The sequence below is a fragment of the Callithrix jacchus genome, chromosome 5 (genome assembly GCF_049354715.1).
Source record: "Callithrix jacchus isolate 240 chromosome 5, calJac240_pri, whole genome shotgun sequence".
NCBI lineage: Eukaryota > Metazoa > Chordata > Mammalia > Primates > Cebidae > Callithrix > Callithrix jacchus.
Genome location: NC_133506.1, coordinates 122,028,654 through 122,050,309, shown reverse-complemented (window position 1 = coordinate 122,050,309; position 21,656 = coordinate 122,028,654). Strand labels below are relative to the sequence as shown.

Genomic DNA, 21,656 nt, shown 5'->3' with positions numbered 1-21,656 from the left:
GAGATGGTGTCTCCCTATGTTGCCTAGGTTGGTCTCAAACTCCTGGGCCTAAGGGATCCTTCCACCTCAGCCTCCCACAGTGCTGCGATTACAGGTGTGAGCCACCATTATCTGACCTTAAGTCTTAAAAAGGAAGGAAATTCTGACACATGCTACAACATGGATGAACAATGAGGCTGTTAGCTTAGTAAAATAAAGCAGATACAAAAGTACAAATATCGTTATGACTCCACTTATAAGAGGGTGCTCTAGTAGTCAAATTTATACAGATTTATATTATTAAATTTATATAAATTTATACCCCAGGGCTGGAGTAGGAGAGAGTGGGAAGTTGTTATTTAATGTGCATAGTTTTAAGTTTGCAAGATGAAAAGAGTTCAGAGATCAGTTGCAAAACAGGTCAAATGTTCTTTACTGACATGTATACTTAAAAAATGTTAAGATGGGAAATTTTCTTTTCTTTCCTTTTTTTTTGAGACGGAGTCTTGCTTTGTCACCCTGGCTAAAGTGCAGTGGCACAATCTCAGCTCACTGCAACCTCCACCTCCCAGGTTCAAGTGATTCTCCTGACTCAGCCTACCGAGTAGCTAGGATTACAGGCATATGCCACCAAGCCCAGCTAATGTTTTGCATTTTTAGTAGAGACGGGGTTTCACCATGTTAACCAGGATGGTCTCCATCTCCTGACATCATGATCCGACCACCTCGGCCTCCCAAAGCGTGAGCCACTGCACCCAGCGGGATATTTTTTATTATACATATTTTACCACAATTTACAAAATTAAAAAAATTGAGACTGAGTTCGGTGGCTCAAGCCTGTAATCCCAAAACTTTGGGAGGCCAAGGTGGGCAGATCACCTGGCATTAGGAGTTCAAAACCAGCCTGGCCAACATGGTGAAACCCCATATCTACTAAAAATACAAAAAAAAAAAAAAAATAGCCAGGAGTGGTGGTGTGCACCTGTAATCCCAGCTACTCAGAGGCTGAGGCAGGAGAATCCCTTGAACCTGGGAGGTAGAAGTTGCAGTGAGCCAAGATCGTGCCACTGCACCCCAGCCAGGGCAACAGAGCGAGACTCCATTTTGTGTGTGTGTGTCTCAAAAAAAAAAAATTCAAAGACAAACCATTCAAAGACTGACCAAAATAAAGTAGCCTTTAGGCAAACAGCATTACTAGAAATAAAGAAAGACACTGGATAACGTTAATATTCTCAATTCACCAAGAAGATATGACAGTTCTAAGTTTGTGTGTCACTGATACACATAGCTTCAAAATATATAAAGCAAAAAATGGTCCGAATTGCAAGGAGACAAATCTACAATTATAGTGGAAGTTATGTCTATCAGTAACTGTTAAAAGAAGCATATACAAAATTAGTAAGCAATAGATCTGAGCAACTGGGTAAGCAAACTTTAACCAAATGGACAGATACAGAATAGTGCACTCACAACTGCAGATCCCAGATTCTTTTCAAGTATACATGGAATGTTTATGAAATGCTAGGCAATATAGCAAGTTCCAACAAATTTCAAGTGATGTAAATCATTCAGAGTACATTCTCAGACAGTGACGCAATGAAGCCAAAAAAAAAGAATTTTAAAAATTAAGTAGGAAATATCTACATGTTCCAAAACTATATATCTACTTGTAAATAACTCATGGATTTAAGAAAAATCGCAATGGGAATCAAAGTATTTTAAACTGAAAGTTCATAAAAATATTACATCCTCAAAATTGAGATGCAGCTAAAGCCATACTTCAATGGCAAGTTTTTAATTAAAGCATTTTTAATGCCAATATTAGAAAATAAGAGAGACTGAAATAAGAATAAAGTCCTCTTGGCCGGGCGCGGTGGCTCACGCCCGTAATCCCAGCACTTTGGGAGGCTGAGGCGGGTGGATCACGAGGTTAAGAGATCGAGACCATCCTTGTCAACAAGGTGAAACCCCCGTCTCTACTAAAAATACAAAAATTAGCTGAGCATGGTGGTGTGCGCCTGTAGTCCCAGCTACTCAGGAAGCTGAGGCAGGAGAATTGCTTGAACCCAGAAGGTGGAGGTTGCCCTGAGCCAAGATCGTGCCATTGCACTCCAGTCTGGGTAACAACAGCGAAACTCCGTCTCAAAAAAAAAAAAAAAGAATAAAGTCCTCTTGTTGAGCAATTAGAAAATTAAGCACAAAGAAAGTGCAAAGAAATGAAAACATAGTTAATTCTTTGAGAGGCCCAATAAAATTAAACCCCTGGTAAGTCTTTTGTTTTGTTTCGTTTTGTTTGTTTTGTTGGTTTTTTTGGAGACAGAGTTTCACTCTGCTGCCCAGGCTGGAGTGCAGTAGTGCCGTCTGGCCTCACTGCAGCCTCTGCCTCCCAGGTTCAAGTGATTCTCATGCCTCAGCTTCCCAAATAGCTGAGATTACAGGAGCATGCCACCATGCCCAGCTAATTTTTGGTGAAACCCCATCTCTACTAAAAATACAAAAAAATTAGCCAGGCGTAGTGGTGCATGCCTGTGGTCCCAGCTACAGCGGAGGCTGAGGCACAAGTATTGCTTAAATGCGGGAAGCAGAGGTTGCAGTGAGCAGAGATCATGCCTCTGAACTCCAACCTGGGGAACAGAGTGACATCTTGTCTCCAAAAAACAGGAAAGAAAGAAACCTGACCTCCACAAAGAAAAATTAATTCCAGGTGGATCGTAGATTTAAATGTGTAAGAAAAAACAATACAGCTCCTCAAACAGTACAAACCAAGATCAAATGAAAGTATTTGATGGTATGTGCTTTAATACAGGCAACTGAGGAATTTTTAAATTTTTGTTTCATTTTAATTCATTTCTGTTTAAATAGCCACAAATGGCTACCATATTGAGTACCACAGAGTTAGAAGATAATATTAAAATATCTTTGTGACCTAGGAAAGGATTATTAAACAGGACACAAAAATCAATAATCAAAAAGAAGAAAAAAATTAATTTGACTACATTTAAATTAAATTCTGTACACTACAAAACATTATTAAAAGAGTACAACTTCATGTCACAAGTGGAAAAGGATATTTACAGCACGTATAACAAAGGGCTTAGATCTGGAATATATAAAGGATTCTAACATATCAATAAAGAAAAAAAAACAGATAAATGCCATCAACAGGTAATTCAGCAGAAAAGGTATACAAATGACCAATAAGGGTGTTGGAAAGTGCTCAACCTCACTCATAAGCAAACAAATACAAATTAAAATCATGAGATAGCAGCACAACCCAGCAGAAGGGCTAAAATTTAAAAGGCTGACAATACAGAGACGTGGTAAGGATGTAGAGCAATGGAATCTGAAATACAGCTGAGTCAGTTTAAACTGGTATAACTGGCCATGTGCGGTGTCTCACCTGTAATCCCAGAACTTTGGACGACTGAGGCAGGCAGATCTCCTGAGTTCAGGAGTTCAACACCAGCCTGGCCAGCATGGAGAAACCTATCTGAAAAATAAAAAAATAAAAATAGGCAGGCATGGTGGTGTGTGCCTATAATCCCAGCTACTGGAGGGGCTGAGGTTAGAGAATTGCTTGAACCTGGGAGGCGGAGGTTGCAATGAGCCGAGATTGCACCACTGCACTCTAGCCTTAGCAACTGAGTGAGACTCTGTCTCAAAAAAAAAAATTGGTATAACCACTTTGGAAAACTGTTTGCCAGTATCTATTGAGGTTGAACATCCTCTATAACCCAGCAATTTCACTCCAGGAATTATGTGAACTTCTGTCTCAAAAGACATGAGTATTTGTATTAGAATATTCTATGAGTGTTTGTAGCAGTATGAATCGTAATAGCCAAAAGTTGGAGGCAGACCCAGATGTACTTCAGCAGTGGAATAAGCAAACCTCCACATTCATACCATGAATTACCCCACAGCAGGCAAGGAGTGGTGGCTCCTGCCTGTAATCCCAGCACTTTGAGAGGCCTAGACAGTCAGACCACTTGAAGCCAGGGGTTAAAGCCCAGCATGGCCAACATGGCAAAACCCCATCTCTACTAAAAAATACCAAAATTAGCGGGCTGTGGTGGCACACACCTGTAATTCCAGCTACTTAGGAGGCTGATGCAAGAGAATTGCTTGAACCTGGGAGGTGGAGGCTGCAGTGATCTGAGATCGTTCCATTGCACTCCAGCCCGGACAACAGATCGAGACCCCATCTCAAAAAAAAAGGCAAACAAACATAACTACAGCACTGACAGACACATGCTTAGCAAGGAGACAACTGCCGTAAAATTTAGAACTGTGGTTGCCTCGAAATGGAGATGGGAAGCATGAGTGAGGGTCCGAGTTGCTCATGATGCACAAAACTTGACCTGATGTTTTGTGACATGGCTCTTTGCTGTGTGAAAAAGTAATGAGGTATCTCTGTTTCATACACTTTTCTGTAGTGTGTCATATTTCACAATAAGAAAAGGCTAAAAGAAGGCCAGGCGTGGTGGCTCATGCCTGTAATCCCAACACGCTGGGAGACTGATGCAGGCGGATTATTTGAGGTCAGGAGTGCAAGACCTGCCTGGCCAAGATGGTGAAACCCTGTTTCTACTAAAAATACAAAAACTAGATGGGCATGGTGGCACACGGCTGTATTCCCAGCTACTCGAGAGGCTGAGGCAGGAAAATCGCTTGAACTTGGGTGGCAGAGGTTGCAGTGAGCCAAGATCGCGCCACTGTACTCCAGCCTGGACGACAGCAACACTCCGTTTCAAAAAAATAAAATTAAATTTTAAAAATAAAAATTTAAAACACAGTGGATATGTTTAACAAAGAAGCTGCTCTATATTTTTCTTCTTCCTAATGAAAGCAGGAACCTTTCTCAAAGGAAGTAAGAAGTTTGCAGTGTTTCTGGCCTCCCCAGACGTACCAAGTGGCTGCTTCTGGCTTCTCAGTACACTTTCAATCTACCACTTTTCTTTCTCTCTCCTAGTCAGATGTGGTGTGTGTGTGTGTGTATGTGTGTACATGTGAGTGTATGAGCATGTGTGAGAGAGCTTGAGTGTTTCAGTGTTTGCATGTATATGTGAACGTGTTTTTGTGTGGATGAGTGTGTAAATACATCTGTGTGTGTGGATGAGTGTGTTTATATCTGTGTGTTAACGTGTATGGTGTGAATGTAGGTGTGAATGCAAGTGTGAATATATCTGGATGAGTGTGTGTGCATGTTTACATCTGTGTGTGAGTGTATATGAACGTGCATGTGTATGTGTGTGGGAATGGGTATGTGAATGTGAGTGTGTAGGAGTGAGTGGAGTGTTTACATCTGTGTGTGCACGTGTATGTATTATGTGTGAATGTAGGTGTGAATGCGAGTGAATGTGAGTGTAAGTGAATGTATGTGAATGTGTATGAGTGTGTGCGTTTACATTTGTATGTGAACGTGTATGTGTGTGAGTGTGTGAACGTGCATGTGTATGTGTGTGAGGAATGAATGTGAATGTGCATGTTTGCATCTGTGTGTGAGTGTATGTGAACGTGTGTGTGTGAACGTGCATGTGTATGTGTGTGACGTTTGGGAATGAGTGTGTATGTGAATGTGAGTGTGTGAAGGTGTGTGTGTTTATGTCTGTGTGTGCAAACGTGCGTGTGTGTGTGAATGAGTGTGTGTGTTTGTGTGCACAGGCACCTTCGTGGCTCAGCCTCTGCCCTGGCCTTCTGGCCGCTTCATGCTCTCCCATGGTGCACCGTCTGCTGACTCTGCAGCCCTGCAGGCCTTCCTCGAACAGTCCATGACAGGAAGCCAGGCTTCCTGGGGTCCTGAGTCAGCAGAGCAGGAAGGAAACAAAGGCCTCAAGAACCGCGGAAGAGAAAGAAGGCAGCCTGAAGACAGAAGGCGGCCCTCTGAAGACAGGGCTAGAGACCACGTATGTTGTTCTGGGAGTCCTCTTGCCTGGAAGGGAAGCGCGAACCCTGAGTCTATCCTCTGACCTGTCTGACCTCAGCCTTTCTCTGCTGCAGTTTCTTCGCCTGTGGAATAGGGAATAGCCTTCCCAGGGATTGAGGGATCACAGGCTTCTCAAACCTCAACTTGGATAGGGTAAGTCTACCGAAGATTACCTCTTATTACTTCAACAGTTTTAAAATGGAATGTTAAAATACCCACTTGTTTTCTTCCTGCCTTTTATCTTCAACTAGGAGAGAGAAAAAAAGGAAAGAAGAGGCCGGGTGCGGTGGCTCACACCTGTAATCCCAGCACTTTGGGAGGCCAAGGCAGGTGGATCACAAGGTCATGAGTTTGAGACCAGCCTGGCCAATATGATGAAACCCTGTCTCTACTAAAAATATTTTTAAAATTAGCCGGGCATGGTGGCACGTGCCTGTAATCTCAGCTACTCAGGAGGCTGAGGCAAGAGACTTGCTTGAACCCAAGAGCAGAGATTGTACCACTGCACTGTAGCCTGGGCGAAAGAGCAAGACTCTGTCTCAAAAAACAAGGGGCGGGGGTTGGGAGGGAAGGAAAAAGAGTGAGTGGTGAAGATTTTGACTAAGAACCAGATTAAAAAAAAAAAAAAGTGGCTGGGCGCAGTGGCTCACACTTGTAATCTCAGTACTTTGGGAGGCCGAGGCAGGTGGATCAGGAAGTCAGGAGTTCAAGACCAGCCTGACCAATATGGTGAAACCCCATCTCTACTAAAAATACAAAAATTAGCTGATAGTGTTGGTGCGTGCCTATAGTCCCAGCCATTTGGGAGGCTGAGGCAAGAGAATTGCTTGAACCCAGGAAGCGGAGGATGCAGTGAACTGAAATCCCACCACTGCACTCCAACCAGAGCAAGACTCCGTCTCAAAAAAAAAAAAAGAAAAAAGAGAAAAAAAGTATCCCCTAATGACCTTCTTCCTACAAAACAAAGTGTGTTTTAATTACAAGTCAAATTTCACTTTGAAGGAAGAAAATAGCCCTTAGGCATTTTCTGTTCTAGTTTATTTAACTTTAATCTTTGTCTCCAGCAGGTATCTCTTCAGTAGAAAAATTCAACGAGGTTTCTCACACCCTCTACCTATGGGCCAGTTACATACAGAAGAGAAAACTGAAACTAAAAACTGATTTGTGAATTTTACAAAAAGTCGCTGAGAAGGAGAATTCCCAGTACAGAGTACGTAATTCTTTTGTGGCATTTCTGATGCTGTAGGGTTAATCCAGTATGAAGAAAGTGACGAAGAGCAGGATGGATTTTTATGGATTCCACATTATATCCAAGTACTTGGCAACCTGCCCTCTCGTATGTTGCTAAACAAAAATGTGTTGCTTTCAGTGTGTTTTTAATAGGCCAAGCAGTTTGTTTGATCACAGTGCTCGGGTCCACACTCAGAGACACTAGAACATTCTCATTGCTTTAGTGAATATCTCGGTCTCCTGTTTGTACCCTAAAGAACCATTTGAGGGCTCAGGGAGTCATGTCCTGGGAGTAACTACAGGTCTCAGACCTCAGTCCTACTGTCTCAGCCTAAACCATTCAAAGGGACTCAGAGCCAGATTTGCAAGATATTTTGCAAAACTTGCAAAAACACCACCAGTTTTAGATTTTGAAATTATTGGCACAGGCAAGTGTCTACAATCATGAAATTCTCGTGATTGGGGTAGAACAGATTTCTATAAACAAAGCAAACTCCAGTCTCTCCAGCCTGCTCTAGAAACATCTGTACCTGGCTGGGCGCAGTGGCTCATGTGGAGGCTGAGGTGGACAGATCACCTGAAGTCAGGAGATTGAGACCAGCCTGGCCAACATCATGAAACCACCTCTCTACTAAAAATACAAAAATTGGCTGGGTGAAGTGGCTCATGCCTGTAATCCCAATACTTTGGGCGGCTGAGGTGGGTGGATCACCTGAGGTCAGGAGTTTGAGACCAGCCTAGTCAACATAGCAAAAATCCATGTCTACTAAAAATACAAAATTGGCCAGGCACAGTGGCTCACACCTGTAATCCCAGCACTTTGGGAGGCAGACTTGGGCGGATCACCTGAGATCGGGAGTTCAAGAACAGCCTGACCAACATGGAGAAACCCTGTCTCTACTAAAAATACAGAAATTAGCTGGGCATGGTGGCACATACCTGTAATCCCAGCTACATAGGAAGCTGAGACAGGAGAATTGCTTAAACCTGGGAGACGGAGGTTGCAGTGAGCTGAAATCGCCCCATTGCACTCCAACCTGAGCAACAAGAGTGAAACTCCATCTCAAAAAAAAAAAAAAAAAATACAGAAATCAGCTGGGTTTGGTGGTGTGCACCTGTAATCCCAGCTACGTGGGAGGCTGACGCATGAGAATAGTTTAAAAACCGGAAGCAGAAGTTGCAGTGAGCCAAGGTCATGCCACTGCACTCCATCCTGGGCAAAAGAGCAAGACTCTGTCTAAAAAAAAAAAAAAGAAAAAGAAAAAAAAGTATTTATACCCAAAGAAAAGGGTCCCTTCCAGCCCAAGGATGCTTTAATGTCAACTTTGTTTTTTAACTATAAATGAAGTGCTTTGAGCAAACCTCAGAGCCTTCAAGTGCATATTTTACCCTAACTCATCTCTTTGCCCCACAAGCCTGACCAAAAGGCAAAAATATCCCTTATGATTCTTCTCACAAGAAGGTAACCAAGTGTTTACTGGATGCAAGGCAGTTTAAGGAGCCTAAAAAAAAAAAACATGGCCGGGCACAGTGGCTCACGCATGTAATCCCAGCTCTCTGGGAGGGCAGATCACTTGAGGTCAGGAGTTGGAGACCAGCCTGGCCAACATGATGAAACCCTGTCTCTACTAAAGATACAAAAATTAGCTGGGTGTGGTGGCATGCGCCTGTAATCCTAGCTACTTGAGAGGCTGAGGCATGAGAATCGCTTGAATCCTGGAGGTGGAGGTTGCAGTGAGCCGAGATCATGCCACTACACTCCAGTCTAGGTGACAAAATGAGACCCCATCTCAAAATAAATAAATAAATAAAAGATGCAGCCATGATAAAGAACAAGATCACAACCTTTGCAGGGACATGGATGGAGGTAGAGGCCATTATGCTTAACAAACTAACACAAACAGAAAACCAAGTACCACATGTTGTCACACACTAGTGGGAGCTATATGAGAACACACACACAGGGGAACAGCACATACTGGAGCCTTTTGGAGGGTGAAGGGTGGGAGGAAGGAGAGAATCAGGAAAAGTAGTGGCAGGGTGAGGTGGCTCACACCTATAATCCCAGCACTTTAGGAGGCCAAGGCAGATGGATCACCTGAGGTCAGGAGTTCGAGACCAGCCTGACCAACATGGAAAAACCCCGTTTCTGCTAAAGATAAAAAATTAGCTGGGCATGGTGGTGCATGCTTGTAATCCCAGCTACTCAGGAGGCTGAGCCATGAGAATCACTTGAACCCAGGAGGTGGAGGTTGTGGTAAGCCGAGATCACGCCGCTGCACTGCAGCCTAGGCAACAAGTGAAACTCTGTCCAAAAAAAAGCCTGGGCGCGGTGGCTCAAGCCTATAATCCCAGCACTTTGGGAGGCCGAGGCAGGTGGATCACGAGGTCAAGAGATCGAGACCATCCTGGTCAAATGGTGAAACCCCGTCTCTACTAAAAATACAAAAAATTAGCTGGGCATGGTGGCGCGTGCCTGTAATCCCAGCTACTCAGGAGGCTGAGGCAGGAGAATTGCCTGAACCCAGGAGGTGGAGGTTGTGGTGAGCCAAGATCGCGCCATTGCATTCCAGCCTGGGTAACAAGAGCGAAACTCTGCCTCAAAAAAAAAAAAAAAAAAAAAAAAATCAATTGACTCAAAAGCCTGGTAAGCAGCTTTCACTGTTTTCACCAAACCTCACCTTCCATAGTCTTGACCAAAGGTAAATATCCGTTATGATCCACATCACAAGAAAAGAGCCAACTGTTTATTGCATGTAAGGCAGTTTTATAAAGAAATCCTTTAAAAAATCTGTTGACTCCAGAGCTTTGTGACCAGCTTTCACAGTATTCACCAGACCTCATCAGAGCCACAACAATAAACCTTCCCATAATAGTCAACTCTGGTGTCCCAGAAGACAGCGGCAGAGCTATGGGTTGATTTATCAGGCGTTACTAACATTCCTACCTGCACACAATTGGATTTCTTTTCAATACAGCCTAACTTTTTTTTCTGGCCCTTATACCATGTTCGCTTGGCTGGTTTAGTTATCTAAAGGCTTTAGGTGAAGTCAGGAGAGTTTCCAACACGACAAATGATGATTGGAAGTGCTGCTGGTTCTTTATACAAAATAAAGCTGTCCTCAATGGAATTCTTAGAAAGTGAAAGGCCGCAGTCTCAGGGACCTAAAAGCCACCGTCAGGCAGGACAGAGCAGGGCTGAACTTGAGCCTCCTGTTACTCCTTGGGTCCTCTGTTTCTTTTCTCCTTATCTCTTTCTTTTTTTGAGACAGTGTCTCCCTCTGTCAGCCAGGCTGGAGTGCAGTGGCATGACCTCAGCTCACTGCAACCTCCACCTCCCAGCTTCAAGCGATTCTCCTGCCTTAGCCTCCCAAGTAGCTGGGACTGCAGGGGTGCACCATCATACCCAGCAAATTTTTGAATTTTTATTATATACAGGGTTTTACCATGTTGGCCAGGCTAGTCTCAAACTCCTGACCTCAGGTTATCTGCCCACCTTGGCCTCTCAAAGTGCTGGGATTATAGGTGTGAGCCATCTCACCCAGCCACTAGTTATTCTTCCCGATCCTCTCCTTCCTCCCATCCTTCACCCTCCAAAAGGCTCCAGTGTGTGCTGTTCCCCTCTGTGTGTCTGTGTGTTCTCATGCAGTGAGTCACCTCGCCTGGCCACTTTCCTCCTTGTCTCTTATCCTTGTTTTCCTTCTCTTCCCTTTCTCCCTATTCAGCTACAGTCTTTTTTTTTTTTTTTAAATGAGACAGTGTCTCACTCTGTTGCCCAGGCTGAGGTGCAGTGGTGTGATCGCAGCTTACTGCACCCTCCACCTCCCAGTCTCAAGCAATCCTCCTGCCTCAGCCTCCCAAGTAGCTGGGACTACAGAATGCCTGGTTGATTTTTGTATTTTTTATAGAGACAGGGTTTTGCCATGTTTCCCTGCCTATTCTTGAACTCCTGGGCTCAAGCAATCCTCCCATCTCAGCCTCCTAAAGTGCCTGGATTATGGGCGTGAACCACCTCACCCAGCTCATCTAAAGTCTTAATCACGTACTAAATTACAGCTCTTACCCAGAACTCTCACCTGTCTTTCGTTCCTACCTTCCAGGGCATCCTAAGGTTGTTCCCATTTTCTTCTCCTATTTGAAAACATCTCCTGTCTCTGCTTACATGTCCTAGACTACCCACCTCCAAATCTAATATCCTTTATGTCACCAGGTGATCCCAATACTGTCACTTCAGTCATGACTGCAAGATTTTTCTTACTGATTCATCTCATCTTGCATTGGTACACAGGTTTGTTGCACACCCCAATATCCATTCTCTCCCTCCTTGATTTTCAGAAGGAACATGGCTGCCCGGACTGCAATTCACAGCCTCTCTTGCAGTGAGAAATTGTCCTGGAACAGGCTGGGCAGGGTGGCTCATGTCTGTAATCCCAGCACTTTGGGAGGCCAAGGTAGGTGGATCACCTGAGGTCAGGAGTTCAGGACCAGCCTTACCAACATGGAGAAACCCTGTCTCTACTAAAAATACAGAATTAGCCGGACATGGTGGCACATACCTGTCATCCCAGCTACTCGGGAGGCTGAGGCAGGAGAGAATCACTTGAACCCGGGAGACAGAGGTTGCTGTGAGCCGAGATGGGGCCATTGTACTCCAACCTAGGCAACAAGAGTGAAACTCCATCTCAAAAGAAAAAAGAGAAATTGTTCTGAAACAAAGAGTTGCAACCAAAACTATTGTGTGCATTGTCCAGAAAATGTCCTTTAAAAAGCGTTATGGGCACTGTTTTTTACTCCTTCCTATTTCCTACTGGGTAGAATATGGATGTGCAGAGACTGAAGCTTGAGCAGCCACCTTGGATTGTGAGGCTGTGTGCTAAGCACATCAGAGCATTAAAACTAGAGCTGTTGGCCTGGCGTGGTGGCTCATACCTGTAATGCCAGCACTTTGGGAGGCCAAGGCAGATAGATCACCTGAGGTCAGGAGTTTGAGACCAGCCTGGCCAACATGATGAAACCCTGTCTTTACTAAAAATACAAAAATTAGCCGGCATGGTATTGCGCACCTGTAGTCCCAGCTACTCCGGAGGCTGAGGCAGGAGAATGACTTGAACTAGGGAGATGGAGGTTGCAGTGAGCAGAGATCATATCATTGCACTCCAGTCTGGCCAAGAAGAGTGAAACTCTATGTCGAAAAAGAAAACAAAAAACTAGAGGTCTCAGGCATGGTGGCACATGACTATAATCCCAGCACTTTGGGAGGCTGAGATGGGCAGATCACTTGAGGCCAGGCGTTCAAGCCCAGCCTGGCCAACATGATGAAACCCCATCTCTACTTAAAAAAAAATGTTTTTAATACAAAAAATTAGCCAAGTGTGTTGGCACACACCTATAATGCCAGCTGCTGGGGGGCAAAGTGGGAGGATCACTTGAGCCTGGGAAGTGGAGGTTATAGTGAGCCAAGATCACACCACTGCACTCCAGCCTCAGCTATAGAGCACGACTCTGTCTCAAAAAACAAGAAAACTAGAGGCATCTTGAGTCTGATGATTAGGGAACTCCATACTAGCCCTAGAATGACCGTGTGAATTCTGTTATTTGAGTGAGAAACTAAACTCCTATCACTTTTAGGCCCTCCCCTCCCCTCCCCCTGCCTTTTTTTGAGACAGTGTCTTGCTCTGTTGCCCAGGCTGGAGTGCAGTGGCACAGTCTCAGTTCACTGCAACCTCCACCTCCTGGGTTCTAACGATTCTCCTGCCTCAGCCTCCCAAGTAGCTGGGACTACAGGCACCTGCTACCATGCCCGGCTAATTTTTTGTATTTTTAGTAGAGACGGGGTTTCACCGTGTTGGCCAGGCTGGTCTTGAATTCCTGACCTTGTGATCTGCCAGCCTCGGCCTCTCAAACTGCTGGGATTACAGGCATGAGCCACCGTGCCTGGCCTCCCCACTATTAATTTTTTAAATATGTGTAGCCAGATGTACATTCTAACATATGGAATTTATAAAGTTGACTTGCACATAAATCTAATTCACCTAGGCCCATCCCAAAGTCATCAGGCCCAGGATGGGCCTAGGAGAGAGAACAGATAAAGGGTAGGGAATTCTACTGACTCAAAACCCTTCCGACCAGTTTTCACAGGCTGACCAGATTCCCTTAGTGCCACAGAAAACACCTCATAATAGCTTTAGTGTCCAGAGGCAGAAGATACTATAATATTTTGTAACATTTTTTGCATAATTGTACTGTTCTTGGAAGAATAGTGAAGGGAGTTCCCATTCAACCTTCACCCACATTCCCCAAATGTTAATATTTTTATCACATTTGCTTTATCATTCTCACTATATTTTTTTCTGAAACATTTGAGAGTAAGTTGCAGACATACCGCCCCTTTACCTCCAAACACTTTTTTTTTCTTGAGATAGGGTCTTGCTCTGTTGCCCAGGCTTGAGTGCAGTGGTATGATCATGGCTCACTGCAGCCTCAATCTCCTGGGCTCCAGCAATTTTCCCACCTCAGCCTCCCAAGAGCTGGGAGTACAGGCGGGTGCAACCACGCCCAGATAAGTTTTGTTTTTTGTTTTTTGGGGTTCTTTTTTGCATAGAAGAACTCTCACTATGTTGCCCTGGCTAGTCTCGAACTCCTGAGCTCTCAAACTCTGGCCTTGGCCTCCCAAAGCACTGGGTTTATAGGCATGAGCCACCACATCCAGCCTCTAAACACTAAACAAGGAATTTTGTGGGAACATAACCACAGTAAGATGATTAAAATCAGAAAATTCACCTTCATACAATACTATTCACTAACCTATAGACTTCTTTCGGATTTTGCCAATTACCTCAATCATGTTCTTTTTAAAAAATTTCAAATCACCTGTTGCATTCTGTGGTCATGTCTTTTTGGTCCTCTTCAACTTGGAAAGATTTCTCAGGCTGGCCCTGACTTTCACAGCCTTGACTTTTATATATATATATATATATTTTTTTTTTTTTTTAATTGCATTTTAGGACATTTTTGAGGAGTCGGTTGTTCTGCAGAAGGTCCCTCAGTTTGGGAACATCTGTTGCTTTTCTCAGGACTAGATTCCGTTTGTGCATTTGGGGCAGGAATACGCCGGAAGTAACGCTGTTCTCTTCTCATCGCATCACAGCAGGAGACCTGTGACGTCAGTGTGTCCTGTTACCCAGAATGTTAATTTTGATCATTGGTTAAGACGTTGTCTACCAGCTGCCTTCAGGCAAAGTTAATATTTTCTCTTTGTAAAATGAGTATTATGTACCTGGATACATGGCTCATGCCTATAATCCCAACACTTTGGGAGGATGAGGCAGGCGGATCACCTGAGGTTAGGAGTCAAGACCAGCCTGACCAACATGGTGAAACAACCCCATGTCTACTGAAAAAATACAAAAATTAGTCTGGGTGGCTCATGCCTGTAATCCCAGCACTTTGGGAGGCCAAGGCGGGCAGATCACCTGAGGTCAGGAGTTCCAGACCAGCCTGACCAACGTGGAGAAGCCCTATCTCTGTTAAAAATATGAAATTAGTGGGACGTGGTGGCGCATGCCTGTAATCCCAGCTACTCGGGAGGCTGAGACAGAAGAATTGCTTGAACCCTTGAGGCAGAGGTTGTGGTGAGCTGAGATCACACCACTGCACTCCAGCCTAGGCAACAAGAGTGAAACTTCATCTAAAACACACACACACACACACACACACCAAAATTAGCCTGGCAGCCAGGTTAGGTAGCTCATGCCTGTAATTTCAGCACTTTGGGAGACTGAGGCAGGCGCATCATGAGATCACAAGTTCGAGACCAGCCTGGCCAACATGGTGAAACCCCCTCCCTACTAAGATACAAAAAAATTAGCTAGACGTGGTGGCACATGCCTATAATCTCAGCTACTTGGGCGGCTGAGGCAGGAGAATCACTTGAACCCAGGAGGCGGAGATTGTAGTGAGCTGAGATCACGCCATTGGACTCCAGCCTGGGCAACAGGGTGAGACTCTGTCTCAAAAAAAAAAAAAAAAAAAAGCCTGGTGCCTGTCCCCAGCTACTCAGGAGGCTGAAGTGGGAGAATCGCTTGAACCCAGGAGACAGAAGTTGCAGTGAGCAGATTGCACCATTGCACTCCAGCCTGGAAGACAAGAGTAAAAATCCATCAAAAAAAAAAGAAGAAAGAAAGAAAGTGTGAAACACTTTGAGACTGTAAATAAGTGTGTAATCCTCCAACTTTCACCCAAACCTTTTAGCATTCATTGATGATTCTTGCATGAATCAATTATGATGATGACTGGCCAATAGTGATACTATAACACGTTTATTTTCTTTTCCATGGAAGATTGAAATTTAGAATGACATGAAAACAAACCCTGTGAGATGTATAGAAAAAAGAAAAAGAAAGAAAACAAAAATCCAGACACATGGTGCTTATTTCCATGAGCAATATATGAATAAAAATAATTTACCAATTAGGAAATCTCTTTTTAGCCGGGTGTGGTGGTTTACGCTTGTAATCCAGGACTTTGGGAGGCTAAGGAGGGCAGATCTCCTGAGGTCAGGAGTTTGAGACCAGCCTGACCAACATGGAGAAACCTATCTCTCCTAAAAATACAAAATTAGCCAGGCATGGTGGCATGTTCCTATAATTCCAGCTACTTGGGAGGCTGAGGCAGGAGAATTGCTTGAACCCAGGAGGCGGAGGTTGTGGTGAGCTGAGATTGCGCCATTGCACTCCAGCCTGGGCAACAGCCAGACTCTGTCTCAAAAAAAAAAAAAGAAAGAAATTTGTTTTCGAACACAAAGCATGTGTCTGGAGTTGTGCCAGACCTTAAGATTTGAAAATAAATTAGTCCGTGGCCTACCACTGTAAACATGCCTGATCTCATTTGATCTCAGTAGTTAAGTAGGGTCAGGCCTGGTGAGTACTTGGATATGAGGCTAACGGAATACCAAGTGCTGTAAGCTTAAAAAAAAAAAAATAGTAAACGAGATATCCGAGTTATCAGGGAGCACACTTGTTTAACAGAGGACACGTGAATAAACAACACAGTAAGGGCTATTTCTGGAACCAGGTTCCTTGTATGGTAGAGTCTGGGGCTCTGCTGTGGAATGGTGTAAGATGACACACTTTCTTTGTCATCGAGCTATTTGCATACATTGAGAAAGATAAGTTGCTTTCTGGGAGGCAAAAACTTGAATCCTATATATTACTGATGTGTCTGAGGAACTTAAGTGCACAGGCAAGAGCAAGATTGCCCGAAAGGACTATAGAAGCCTTAAAAAAGATCTCACTTTAAACAATCGAAGAGTTGGTTGGGTGAGTCAGCCACCCTGACCTAAGACCCTCATAGTCCTGGCTGATATCATGTCAAACATGAAATATACCAACAGCTCATGTTATATTAATTGATGCGTGTATATATTAGTTTTATATGAGATGAGGGGTTGTTTTTGTTTGTTTGGTTTGGGTTTTTTTTTTTTGAGACAGAGTTTCACTCTTGTTGCCCAGGCTGGAGTGCAATGGCACAATCTCGGCCCCCTTTGTACTTTTAGTAGAGACAGGGCTTCTCCATGTTGGTCGGTCTGGTCTTGAACTCTTGATATTAGGTGATCCGCCCACCTCCGCCTCCCAAAGTGCTGGGATTACAGGCGTGAGCCACCAAGTCTGGCAAGATTTGCCCATTTAAAGTGCACAACTCAGTGGTCTTCAGTATAAAGAGTTGTGCAACCATCACTACAATCTAATTTTAGAACATTTCATCACTTCAGGAAGGCATTTTATGCCCATATAAAGTCACTCTCCATCCTTCCTCCAGCCCCTGGCGCCCCCAGTCTACTTTTTGTCTCTATGGATTTGCCTTTTACAGACATTGCATCTAAATGGAATTATACAATATGTGGTCTTTGGAGATTTCTTTCCACTTTGCCTAATGTTTTGAGGTTCATCCATGTTGTAGCATGTATCAGTACTCCTTTTCTTTTTTTTGAGACAGAGTCTCTCTCTGTCTCCCAGGCTTAAGTGCAATGGCGAGATCTCAGCTCACTGCAACCTCTACCTCCTGGCTCACACTCCCAAGTAGCAGGTATTATTGGCATGCGGAACCCCGCCCAGCTAATTTTTGAATTTTTAGTAGATACTAGGTTTCGCCATGTTGGCCAGGCTGGTCTTGAACTCTTGGCCTCAAGTGATCTGCCCGCCTTGGCCTCCCAAAGTGCTGGGATTACATGCGTGAGTCCCCACACCCAGCCTGAAGCTGGAATTTTAGATCAAAGATCATAGATAGGCCAGGTGCAGTGGCTCATGACTGTAATCCCCACACTTTGGGAGGCTGTGGCAGGAGGATTACTTGAGGCCAGGAGTTCAAGACCAGTCTGGGCAGCACAGGGAGACCCTGTATCTACAAATTAGCTGGACATGGTGGCATATGGCTATGGTTCCAGCTACTTGGGAGGCTGAAAGGTGGGAGGATCACTTGAACCTGGGAGGTTAAGGCTGCAGTGAACCATGATCACACCAGTGAAACCCAGCCTGGGCAACAGAGCAAGACCCCATTTCCAAATATATATATACACACATATATATACATATATATCATACATACATAGGCCGAAGTCAAAACCAGGGGTGCAAAAGGGAAACAGTTCAAGAAGCAAGTATCAGGATCAGGATCCAGAAAGGCAGGATTACAGCAGAGACATTAAAACCAGGACCTGGCCAGTGTGGTGGCTTAATGCCTGTAATCCCAGCCCTTTGGGAGGCCAAGGCAGGTGGATCACCTTAGGTCAGGAGTTCATGACCAGCCTGGCCAGCATGGTGAAACCTCGTCTCTACTAAAAATACAAAAAATTAGCCGGACATGGTGGCAAGCGCCTGTAATCCCAGCTACTCGGGAGGCTGAGGCAGGAGAATCGCTTGAACCCGGGAGGCAGAGATTGAAGTGATGCCGTGAGCTGAGATCACACCACTGCACTCCAGCCTGGGCAACAAGAGCAAAACTCTGTCAAAAAAAAAACAAACAAGACAGGACCGTAGTAAAAGAGACATTGCAGATGGAAACCAAAGATAACGTTGTAACTGGGAGCCTAGCTAATCTTGCAGTTGGATTTAGAGGCAAATTGGGTGATTTTTCCACTGGCTGACCTTTTAAAAAGTTCCAGACATGCTCTCCCAAAGGCACTAAGTTCTGTATCCCAGAGAGGTGGGCTCATGGCACGGCCAATCTCAGAGCTGGTGCTTGTGACAGCTCCTAACACAAGGCACTCCTATAAATGAAGAGTCAAGCAGCACATGTTTGTTGAAGGTCTACTCTGCGCCTCTTGTGGCAACACGTATACTTGGAGACGGAGGCTACTATCAGAATATAAATTTTACTCTCAGGAAGCTGAGAAGACAGCTGGCTTAGAAACTAGCTTAGAACATTTCCAAGTTTGACACAGGGCCAGGGGCTGTTAAGCCTCAACCACAATGCAATCAAGCACCAGCTCTAACCCACAGGCACATGTCCAGCTCGGCTAATAAATGGAAAAGTCAGGATTAAGATTCAAGTTTTTTAGCCTGGGCAACAATGACAATAAAAAATTAGCAGCTTATGGTGGTGCAGGCTTGTAATCCTAGATACTCAGGAGGCTGTGTCAGGAGGATCGCTTAGAGGCTGTGGTGAGCTATGTTTGCGCTACTCCACTCCAGCCTGGATGGCAGAGCAAGACTCTGTCTCTAAAAAAACCAAAATAAATAAAATTTAAGTTTTCTCGGCTGGGCATAGTAGCTTACGCCTGTAACCCAGCACTTTGGCAGGCCAAGGTGGGCAGATCACCTGAGGTCAGGAGTTCGACACCAGCCTGACCAACATGGTGAAACCCTGTCTCTACTAAAAATACAAAAATTAACTGGGCGTAGTGGTGGGCATCTGTAATCCCAGCTACTCAGGAGGCTAAGGCAGGAGAATTGCTTGACCCTGGGAGACAGAGGTTGCAGTGAGCTGAGATCATACCACTACATTCTAGCCTGGGTAACAGAGTGAGACTCCATCTCTAAAATAGATAGATAGATGATAGATAGATAGATAGATAGAATTTAAGTTTTTCTACTCAAATGTGGGGCTTTTACATTCATACCATAGGGTGCTCAGAGGGACAGTGGAAAGGGAGATGAAAAGGACTGACGCTTGATTATTTCTTTTCTTTTTTTTGAAACAGAGTCTCACTCTGTTGCCCAGGCTGGAGTGCAGTGGTATGATCTTGGCTCACTGCAACATCCACCTCCTGGGTTCCAGAGACTCTCCCGCCTCAGCCTCCTGAGAGGCTGAGACTACAGGTGCGCACCACCACGCCTGGCTAATTTTTGTATTTTTTAGTAGAGACGGGGTTTCATCATATTGGCCAGGCTGATCTTGAAATCCTGACCTTGTGATCTGCCCACCTTGTCCACCCAAAGTTCTGGGATTACAGGCATGAGCCACCTTGCCTGGCCGGAGGCTTGATTATTTCTATGGAGAAGAAAAAAGAGCAGGGAAGGAGTAACTGGTGGGCAGGGGGTTAAAGGAAGAGGAGTCAAAGCAGGAGAAAGGAAGGGGAAGAATCAGCGAACAAAGAAACCCCAACACATCCCTCTGTACAGGGTACAGGGTTCCAAAGACCCAAGCTATGGGTCCTGCCCCTTGCTGGGGAGCTTCGTAGTTAGACCAGGGATTTCCCAAGAAGGTGATACTATGCCCTAAGGGGGTCTTGAAATCTGCAAGGACATTTTTGGCTTTCACAATCAATGGGGAATGCTACTATTAAATGGTCAGAAACCAGGAATGCTAGACATCCTGCAGTATGTGGTGTAGGACAGGACTTTCCAATGCCCACATTGGATATTGATGGAGGCAAAAATTTTATCATGGAGGCCGGATGTGGTGGCTCATGCCTGTAATCCCAACAGTTTGGGAGGTTGAGGTGGGTGCATTACTTGAAGTCAGGAGTTTGAGACCAGCCTGGCCAACATGGCAAAACCCTGTCTCTGCTAAAAATACAAAAATTAGCCAGGCATGGTGGCATGCACCTGTAGTCTCAGCTACTCAGGAGACTGAGGCAGGAGAATCTCTTGAACACAGGAGATGAAGGTTGCAGTGAGCTGAGATTGCAGCACTGCACTCCAGCCTGGGCCACAGAGCAAGACTCTGTTTCAGAAATAAATAAATAAATTGGCCTGGCACGGTGACTCAAGCCTGTAATCCCTGCACTTTGGGAGGCTGAGGTGGGTGGATCACCTGAGGTTGGGAGTTCAAGACCAGCCTGTCCAACATGGAGAAACCTCATCTCTACTAAAAATACAAAAAAATAGCCTGGCATGGTGACCCATACCTGTAATCCCAGCTTCTGGGGAGGCTGAGGCAGGAGAATCACTTGAACCCGGGAGGTTGAGGTTGCAGTGAGCCAAAATCGCACCACTGCACTCTGGTCTGGGCAACGAGAGTGAAACTCCGTCTCAAAATAAATAAATAAAGTTATCTATCATGGCTGTGGTTTTTTGTTGTTGCTGCTGACAGGGTCTCACTCTGTTGCCCAGGTTGGAGTGCAGTGGTGTGCTCAGCAATCTTCACAAGTAGTTGGGATCACTGGTACACACCGCCACACCTGGCTAATTTTTTCTTGTGTTTTTTTGTAGAGATGGGATTTCGCCATGTTGCTCAGGCTGGTCTCAAACTCCTGGTCGCAAGTAATCCACCTTCCTTGGCCTCCCAAAGTGCAGGGATTACCGGCAGAAGGCACCGGGCCTCATGTAGGTGTTTATAATGATCTTGGTTGTGATGGTTAATTTTATGTGTCAACTGGACTGGCTTGAGGGATGCCCAGATGGCTTGTAAAATATTAGTCTGGGTATCTCTGGAAGAGATTAACATTTGACTCAGTAGACCAAGAAAAGAAGATCTGGCTTCAATGAACATGGTGGGGGGCAGGGGGCAGGGGGGCCATTATCCAATATGTGCAGGGCCCTGAATAAAACAAAAAGGCCAAGGAAGTGAGAATTCTCTCTTTTCTTGAACTAGGACATTCATCATTCTCCTGCCCTTGGACATCGTAGCTCCTGGTCCCTGGTTCTTAGACCTTTGGCCTTGGACCGGGACTGAATGACACCAGCAGCTTTCCCGATTCTCCAGCTTGCAGATAGCATATTGAGTGAGCCAGCTCCCCTAACAAATCTTTTATGTCTCTCTAAATATATCCTGTTGGTTCTATTTCTCTGGAGCACTCTGACTAAATATATCAGTCTAGAACCTAACTCTACTCTGCATACAAGCATTGAGTATTGTAGCACATTTTATTTTATGTCTTTTGAGATGGAATCTCACTCTGTTGCCCAGGCTGGAGTGCAGTGGTGCAATCTCAGCTCACTGCAACCTCCGCCTCCCGGGTTCAAGTGATTCTCCTGCCTCAACCGCCAGAGTAACTGGGACTATAAGTGTGCTCCATCGTGCCAAGATAATTTTTTATATTTTTAGTAGAGACGGAGTTTCACCATATTGGCCACGCTGATCTTGA

General features: G+C 44.8%; 1 long non-coding RNA gene across 5 annotated transcripts in view; it reads left to right on the top strand.

Moving 5' to 3' along the window:
• The window catches only part of LOC144582699 (uncharacterized), a 30,813-nt gene extending 9,682 nt beyond the window's left edge, over positions 1–21,131 (top strand). The window contains exons 3-7 of one of the 5 annotated variants that reach the window (XR_013535963.1): positions 5,722–5,882; positions 5,977–6,055; positions 6,970–7,112; positions 11,468–11,583; positions 20,782–21,131. This is a non-coding gene — a long non-coding RNA (uncharacterized LOC144582699). Of the gene's footprint in view, positions 1–4,948; positions 5,883–5,976; positions 6,056–6,966; positions 7,113–11,467; positions 11,584–14,136; positions 15,605–20,781 lie in introns of those variants that run through there. The other 4 variants (XR_013535966.1, XR_013535964.1, XR_013535967.1 and 1 more) reach the window with 4 other exon arrangements.
• The last annotated feature ends 525 nt before the right edge of the window (positions 21,132–21,656 follow it).